The 8191-nt window shown below is 46.4% G+C and overlaps 2 non-coding genes across 2 annotated transcripts; both read right to left on the bottom strand.

The window, feature by feature from the left end:
* Positions 1–5932: 5932 nt before the first annotated feature.
* TRNAT-UGU (transfer RNA threonine (anticodon UGU)) lies at positions 5933–6005 on the bottom strand. The gene has a single exon. It is a non-coding gene; the product is annotated as a tRNA-Thr (tRNA).
* Positions 6006–7618: 1613 nt separating this feature from the next.
* TRNAC-GCA (transfer RNA cysteine (anticodon GCA)) lies at positions 7619–7690 on the bottom strand. The gene has a single exon. It is a non-coding gene; the product is annotated as a tRNA-Cys (tRNA).
* Positions 7691–8191: the final 501 nt, after the last annotated feature.

Raw genomic sequence — 8191 nt, forward strand, 5'->3', positions numbered from 1 at the left:
CTCGACCACTCTACCACTAATAGAGCACTTTGGGGTTACATTGAGCCTTGTACACTTCTGGTGGAATTTCTGGACTCTTTGCCCTATATAACCACTTAGTGTTATACCGTATACAGAGCCAGCTTCCAACAACAGCCATTAAACCTCTTCTACATTGACAGGAACTGCCATGATGGTGGTTCCTGCAAAGGATAGAGATATCCCCTGGCTGTGAACATCTCTAAATTTGGTAGGCGTAGTAAAGGCAGTTACCACCTCCACACTTATCTGTTTTTACTCCGTCTGCGAAGTCCTAAGTAGCCCAGTGAGCAAAAAACAATGGCCTGGAATGCTAAACGGAGGGATTACCAGTAGTTAGACTATTTGCAAGCACTCCTCCCATCACCTTTTGGGTGTTTGGCTGCCAGAAGCGTGCTTCGAACCTGAGACTGGCGTAGCTTTCCAAGTCTACTACTGCCCATGTTTGTGAATTAAAAAATGTGTAAATTTGCACCCGTTCAAAAAGTACTCCTACGGGTGCAGATGTAATACTTTTTTGGTAAACTGGTCAATAATTTGCATATTTTTATTCAGAAAGAAGTTACACAACGAAGCACAGCAAGCAAAGTTACCTTATTGCTTTATTTGAAGAGAGCAGGACTGAGCCATATCTTCACAGACATGGTGCAGTTCTGCTCTGACTCTCTCTGTGCTGGTGCACTTCAGCCTGCCTAGTGCCCACCAGTACTTAATTTGTAAAAACATAAGGGCCAGGGCTCTATTCAGGAGGCCACTGCAGCGAGCACTATACATCGGCCCTGCCATGCTGCCAATGACAGTAACAACACCACTACCAAACATCTCTCTCCTACAAGTGTGGGAGTTCAGACTGTTCCGGGCCTCCAGAACTATAAGAATGGCGTGGGCAGCAAGTAATATCAATTTTTATTATATATTCAGTGCCACAGGAATTATGTGGCAAATGAGGGCCAAATTATGTGGCAAGATTGAGGAAATTATGCGGTAGGAAAAGGCAAAAATATGCAGTGTAATGCAGCACATTTTTAAATAGCGCTACTTCATTATTTTCTATTGTTAATACTTGTTAACCCTCTTATGAGCATTGGGTGCACCTCATTAGTACCAGTGTAACACCCAAATATAGCAATAAGCAGCAGAAAGAGGACCATTCAACATTTCCAAAAGGCTTTCCTCTGCACAGCAATACGTGTTGCTGAGTTTATAGTAACTTTTTAACTGTCTGATCTAGAAACCATTTTTTTAATCAAAATCTGCAGGTTATGCAGCAGATTAGGGATTATGTGGCAAATGCTGAAAATCTATAATTATGTGAAAATCACCACAGCCGCACAATCACATAATTCAAGTGACCCTGTGTATATTGAATTAATAATTGATTGTTGTTGTGGTCATCTCTAAATTAGCCAGACAGGCCACCTTGTGGCAGACTGTTGCAAGTGCAGGTGTTGGCGGTTAAATGCCAGTGCCAAGCGGTAGAAATCAAGGCTCAAATTAAGCACTGGCGCCAACGCAGACACGCTTCCACCAAAGTGCAATATCTGCCTTCAGTCAGGAGAGGTAATGCGCAGGAAGGGGGACTGCCTTGCAACTATCCTTGGAGATGTTTTTACTCTTTGTCTGTGTACTGCAGAATGCAGCACACATGCAAAGAGGACGTACCAAGGAGAAATACAGATATTTCTTCCTCATTACGCGAGCTGCGGGGGGGAGCACCATTTTGGCATTAACCCATGTCTTTAACTTTTTGTAAATATGGATTTACATTAAAGTCCATAGTTGGCTACACGAGACTGACCACGCACCACCCATGGAACGCCTTCCTGGTGCAAAGTAAGGCATGGCATAGCGATGTGCTGCGTTATGTTGCTTTTTCTTGTAAAGCCGTGCAAATTAACAAATTGTGTAGCTTTGTAAATATCAAAGAGGATTTTGCATTGGGGCTGAATCAATAAAGTGATGCGATACGATGCACACTTTTTGTAAAACAGGGCCTAAATATATTTACATTCCTAATCCAGAAAAAAGAACAAGTTAAAACGTCACAGTAAAATCGGGGTGATCTGAAAAACCGACACAGACATAAACAGACCTGATTGAGGGTCCTGAGACCCAAAGCTCAAGTCAAGAATGTACTTTTTTGGGGGGTGTCTGACCCCAAACACGGCTTGAAGCTACTCCCCTTGCGAGCCCTGTGTTCTTGAGCTGCTGTGTTTAGTATTTGTGATATCACTAACACTCTGTCCTTTGCCCTGTGTCCCCTTGGTTTTCTTGTCCACCATTATTGTTGCTGGGATTCCTTTCTCCACAGACCCCTTCCTATCAGTCTGTTGATGTTCACAGCTCAAAGACAGAAACGTTTGGCTATTGTACATTTCGGCCCAGGACACAGACCTTTATATATATATGTGAACTACCATTAGAATATATAAACAAGCATTTGCAATGCAAACAGGTTTCGCATTTACAAGAATTCGAGCTATTGGCATGGTAAATGACAATGCCTTTTATTTGATCTTTTTTTAAAACATATTAATACAAGCATTTGCAATGCAATAGGTCTCGCATTTGCGAGAGTTTAAGCTACTGGCATTGTAAATGACGATGTCTTTTATTTATCTGTTTTGATTATTACCACAAATAAAAGGCATTGTCATTCAGAATGTCAATAGCGCAAACTCTTGTAAATGCGAGACCTATTTCACTTTATTAATATTATTATTATTATATTCTTATATAGCGCCTGATTCGACCCCCGAAGGGGTATCTCCGCGCTTGCCTTGGGAACCCGTCCTGGCTTTTCCCTGTGAGATAGCCCCTACAGGGCATCCCCAAGGTGAAAGCCAGGCATCCCGCCGCGGGGGGCCGTTGTGGAGATTAAGCAAGCTTAATGCCCAGAGTTGCAGAGTGTGAACCCATGATTAGGTCAGGCACCGAAGCGAGAATTATCGAGTCCATGGACATTTGAGCTCAAGACCCTGCCGCGTCGGGAATTGAACCCTGGTCCCCGGTCTGACCTCAGCTTCAGGGTCTGCCTGCTCTAACCAGTGAGCCACACACTAAAGAAGTGGCCGCCATTGTCCCGGGCTGCTTGGAAAGTGAAAGCACAAATGGCGTGCTGAATGTTGCAGGAAAGCATGTCGTGCCTGCAATTGGAGACACTAATTAAAGGAAATAGTGCTTAGAGACTAAATAAGATGTAAGCCACATCATTTACCTTTACTTATCACACAAATCAGTCATCCCTGCCACAAAATTTGGTCTCCCCTGCCGCAAGATTTTAGTGGCCCTAATTGAACATGAGCGTGTAAATGGAGTGTAGGATTCCGTGTGTGTAATCGAAGTGTGACATCAATCGGATGTTACCACGCCACTGCAAGTCCGAGGTGCCCACTGTGCCACAGTTATGTCTGGATTTTACTACTTAACACGCAGCACATGTCAAACAGGTCTCCTAGAACTCCAGATTCCATTATTCCCAATTCAACTATGTACACCAAATGCACCTCACCCCACATTGCCTACACCATATTTTCGATGGGGCGGCCAAACAATGTTGTTCACAGTCGCTGTCTACTACCACATGGTATTGTAATGTACAGTATAGCAAACCACTTGGGTGATGGTAATGACAGCCATGTCAGAGCTAGAAGGCCCCCAAATACCTTGCACACCCGAGCTCTGTTTTCTAGGGGTTATGCCACGTCTCCAAGATGACCTACTACTGAGCAGATTTGTGGCCCTGGTGCTCAACTATCCAAAAGACACACTAATGTCTTGGAAAGCGAGTGCAGTCCCTGAAGTGGGACTTTGGTGTAAAAGACCTCTTGAAGTGGGCAAAGGCAGAAGCTGACACACTAACACTACTGAGACTGAAAAGGGGATGTGGACCCATAGGGCTAATGTGGGATGTACACAGTGGGAAACTAGAAACCAAAAGTAGTATTGTTTGAGCTATAGGAGGTGTGGAGAGAGAGGGCACAGCCAATCAGATAGCCCTTTTCCACTGTAACCTCCCTGAAAGCTGTGAACTCGGGAGATGGAGACTTGACTTTGAGCCTCAGTCCACGCTCCAATAAATGGACTGCTGTTCACGTTTTTGTTTTCAAGGACGTCTGAATATTTGATCCCGTCGAAAGCATAACATCTCCCCAAAAAATCTTTTCACAGTCCCAGCACACATCATACTTGTTTTGCAATAAAAACTAAAATAAATATCACAGAAGTTTGCTCACGCGCAACGGTTTGGAAATCAGCAGCCCCACTGTTGGTTATGTTTTGAACGTGCCTTTGTATGTCGATGGGGTTAAACGAGAAGGTGCTGTCGGGAGTAAGATGAGTTGTAAAATCTGTCTTACCGGTGCGAAGGACGTACAATTGCATTCTCTTGACGAGGGGCCGTATTGCTAGGTGGTCGCCCGCTTAGGCTTTAGAGGAGTCCCCATGAAGCAGGATGTGACAGAACTGAAGTGGCAGCCCATGCAGTGGCGGTGGCGTCAGCAGTGGCCCCAGACACTGTCCTCACAGGAAGTCAGGCATCCTTGCCAATGACATGGGCAGGGCCTGTGACGTGGCCAGAAGAGGCTGGTGTGGCTCGTTCATGCGGGGCTCTCATGAGGAAGGGAGAGCCCCGCGGTAGCTGTGGAAGTCCTGAGAAGTCCTGGGTCCCAGGAGGGGGCCCGGGTGAAATGTCGAGGCGGGGTGTGCTTCTGCAGGGCTCCCATATGCTGGGCGTCGCATTGGAACCCACACAGAAGAGTCTCTGCACAGCAGCCTAGTGGGTGGGCTACATGCTGGCACTAGCGAGTGCCTGCCCCGAGTGGTCCTGCCGTTGCGGGCCACTCCATTGGGGGAGTATTTTATTTTAAGCGCCATTGCGCTGACATGTCTTCGGCATTTTGTGTAGTGTATTTCACGCCGTGCAGCCAACGGGGAGAATGGAAAGTGAAAGTGCATGAGACTGCTGAGGACGGAAGGGGGACGGCTCGCAGAGCATGCTAGTGCACGTTCACATTTCCAGTACAGCGTGCGCGTGCCACTGTCTTGTCTCCCTTCTGAGGCAAGTCAGTAGCAATGGATCTCGCTGGCGACAGCGCTTCGCGCTGCGGTCGCCAGGCGAGACCTAAAAAGGCATTACCATTTACAATGCCAATTGCTTAAACTCTTGCAAATGCGAGACCTATTACATTGCAAATGCGCGCTATACATTTTTTAAAGCGTTAGGAGAGAGCGTTTCCTGCCTGCAAAAACAGGCAGGACAAAGCTATTTGAGAAAATAATGCTCGGAGGATGTAATTAAAGCCTACCAAGTAACAACACATGTAACAGGGGGTGTCGCCACGAGAGGTTACAAAATGAGACAAGGTGGTACTAAGGAGGGACTACTAAGCCTTATGACAAATGAACAGCTACAGTTTACAGTGGACAATGATACAAGCCAATGAAAAATATGGGCGGGGCTTCAAGTTCCTACCTCCATACAGCATGCCTCGCAGAGCAGTGCATGTGCTGCCCGGACTCAACCTAAAAATGTCACTGTGTCCGGGCAAAATAAAGAAATTAAATTTATGTAAAGGCCCTAGAGGCCCAAAATGACCTTGTGAGCTGAAGGTGCCCTGCAGGTGACGGCTGTTCCTCGTGGATTGGATGTAGTGCCAGGGAGGTCAGCAGGCCCTTCCTGGCAAACCAGCTATTCATTTTTTATTAAAATACCATATCGTGAGGTCGGCCAAGGATATAACAAATTTACCATTGTATTGTAGGAACTTCAGTCCTGGTCCGAAGTGAACAATTGCTGCAGCACTGCTGAGCTTAAGTGGCAAAGTCTGAAAGGAATATTTCTATCAACATCCCCTGTTAAACAAGATACTGGTATTTTTTTTCATTGTATTTTTTTTCATTAAAAAGGTGGTCGAGGCCCCAGCGAGATTTGAACTCGCGACCCCTGGTTTACAAGACCAGTGCTCTAACCCCTGAGCTATGGAGCCACTTGCTGCTTGCACTGCTGCAGTACCCTATATAATGGACGAAGATCACACACCTGTGCCCAAAAATGTATTGTTGTTCATGCGGCGGAGAGTCAAAAGGAGAGAGGACTGTGCGAGCCCGGGTGAGTCAGAGAAAGAAAACAGGATCTGCAGGATGTTGAACCACTGAGTCCAGAGACTGCTCCATCTCACTGCACAGTGTGAGTCACTCACAAGAAACACCCTGCTCTGGGCTGTGCACACTGGCAGCCGCCCCCCCCCCCCCCAAGCTGCTGTTCTTTAACATGCATATTTAAGAGCATGACAGGTGCAGGCAGAAGACAGTGCAAGGCATGTTAAACACCTGTCCTAAATGAAAGGACGCGGCGTTCATAATGTTGGTGCAAAATAGTTAGTTACATATCTTTATCTGCAGGGAACCACGCCCACTAGTGGTTTTCACGGGGCACCCCGGGGTCTGGCTGGTAAGATTATTAAAATCCACTGCTGGGAGGAGAGCCTCTCGATGGGAGAAGCAGGTACCGACAGCAAGGTGATGAAAGACAACGTCCACACGAGCTGATGCTGCCTGGGAATGCAAGTGGGGGCGGAGACAGCGAGCGCCCTGGGCGAAATCAAGTGTGCGCCCTCTTACTCCCCCCTTCCCCTCCCCCTCCTCTCTCCAAGGGTTTTCACTTCTATTTTTTCTAAGTGCTATATATAACAGGAGTTGCTATTAGGCAGTGCTTAATTTGTGAAACGAAATTAATTAATTAATAAACATATGAACAAATGTGTGCAATTGCCCAAAATGTTTCTAAGGAGGGTGTGAAGTGAACCACTGGGCCGCCATCGCAGTGTCCGCTGTTTTCAGGTTTACTACCGGGCCAGATTGAAAGCGATGTTATCCGGGGAATATACCTAATAGGCTCTCGTGTCTTATCCCACCCGCACCCCCCTCCAAACTGAGAAAAAAACATCACCAAACAGCACAATTGTCACATATATGTTCAACAAAAATCCAAAGGTTCTGAAGGGGCGTGAAGGAAATATTCCAGAGCCTTAGTGGTGCTATGTGGAAGCCCCTACTCTGCCCATGGATAGTGGTACCCACCTCCCGCTGTCACGTGGCTGTCACTGATCCGAATACACAGAGCATCCTTCACCATGTTTTCAACCTGTCCTTTCAAGTGGATCCGGAGAATGTAACTGAAAGGGGGAAGGTGGACATTTCACAATCTCTTGCTGTAGACAGGGCCCTTACCACTTACTTTCAGAACCAGTGCGGGTCTCTTTCTAAATTTCTGTTTATTAGATTAGGTTTCTACCCACAGAAAGCCAACTTATCTCTTCATCCTTCTGGGGGCGATAAGATGCTTCCAACAACTTGGGAATCTCGCATTTTGCCCTGTGTGTGTCTCTCTCTTTCGCCTTCTGTATTTCTCTTTCAGACAAAGTGAACTTAAGTTTAGTAAAATTGTCACTAAAAAGTTAAATGTTTGAATATTTTGCTCCTTTCTAGGAAACATGATCCAAAAAGGGTGTGTTCTTTTTCACAGGAAAGAACTTCTGTTTAGGCAGATGCTATGCGAAAAAAAATTGGAAAAAAAGGAAAAGGATTTAAAAATTACCTTAGGGGACACCCGGATTTGAACCAGGGACCTCTTGATCTGCAGTCAAATGCTCTACCACTGAGCTATATCCCCAGCTGCTTTCACTCCTCCACAATAAACAATGTATGTGTGCTCAGTGGCCCTGCCCGTGCAGTATCTTTAGGTTATACATTTCCTTCCTCTAGTTTGGTTTTTCCTCTCTGCTCTATCTTCAAGCCATTGGAGGTTTCCAGCACTGAGCTACAAATGTCCTCCCCACAACATACCAACAAACCCGCAAATAACACACAAGACGCAAGTGTTATGTTGGGAAAAACTTGCTGCAGGTTTATTACATACAACATTATGTAATCATGATGGGTTATCTAACGGGCGATCCAAGGGCAGGCCGCATTCTCACCACCTGCCCGCCTGATGAGCCAAGCAGCACCGTAGCGAACCACCTGAGTGCTGCCCCTAATGGTAATTATTGTACTTGCGCCCCTAGTGGGACGGAGCGCAGTTAGGCAAGCCCCCGGTTGCACAGGCCCACAACCGCCCGAAGGACTACTGGGGCGCCGAAACGGGTTTCCGGACCTCCCCTGAGGTCCAGGT

The sequence above is a fragment of the Lissotriton vulgaris genome, chromosome 1_1, assembly GCF_964263255.1.
Source record: "Lissotriton vulgaris chromosome 1_1, aLisVul1.2, whole genome shotgun sequence".
Lineage (NCBI taxonomy): Eukaryota > Metazoa > Chordata > Amphibia > Caudata > Salamandridae > Lissotriton > Lissotriton vulgaris.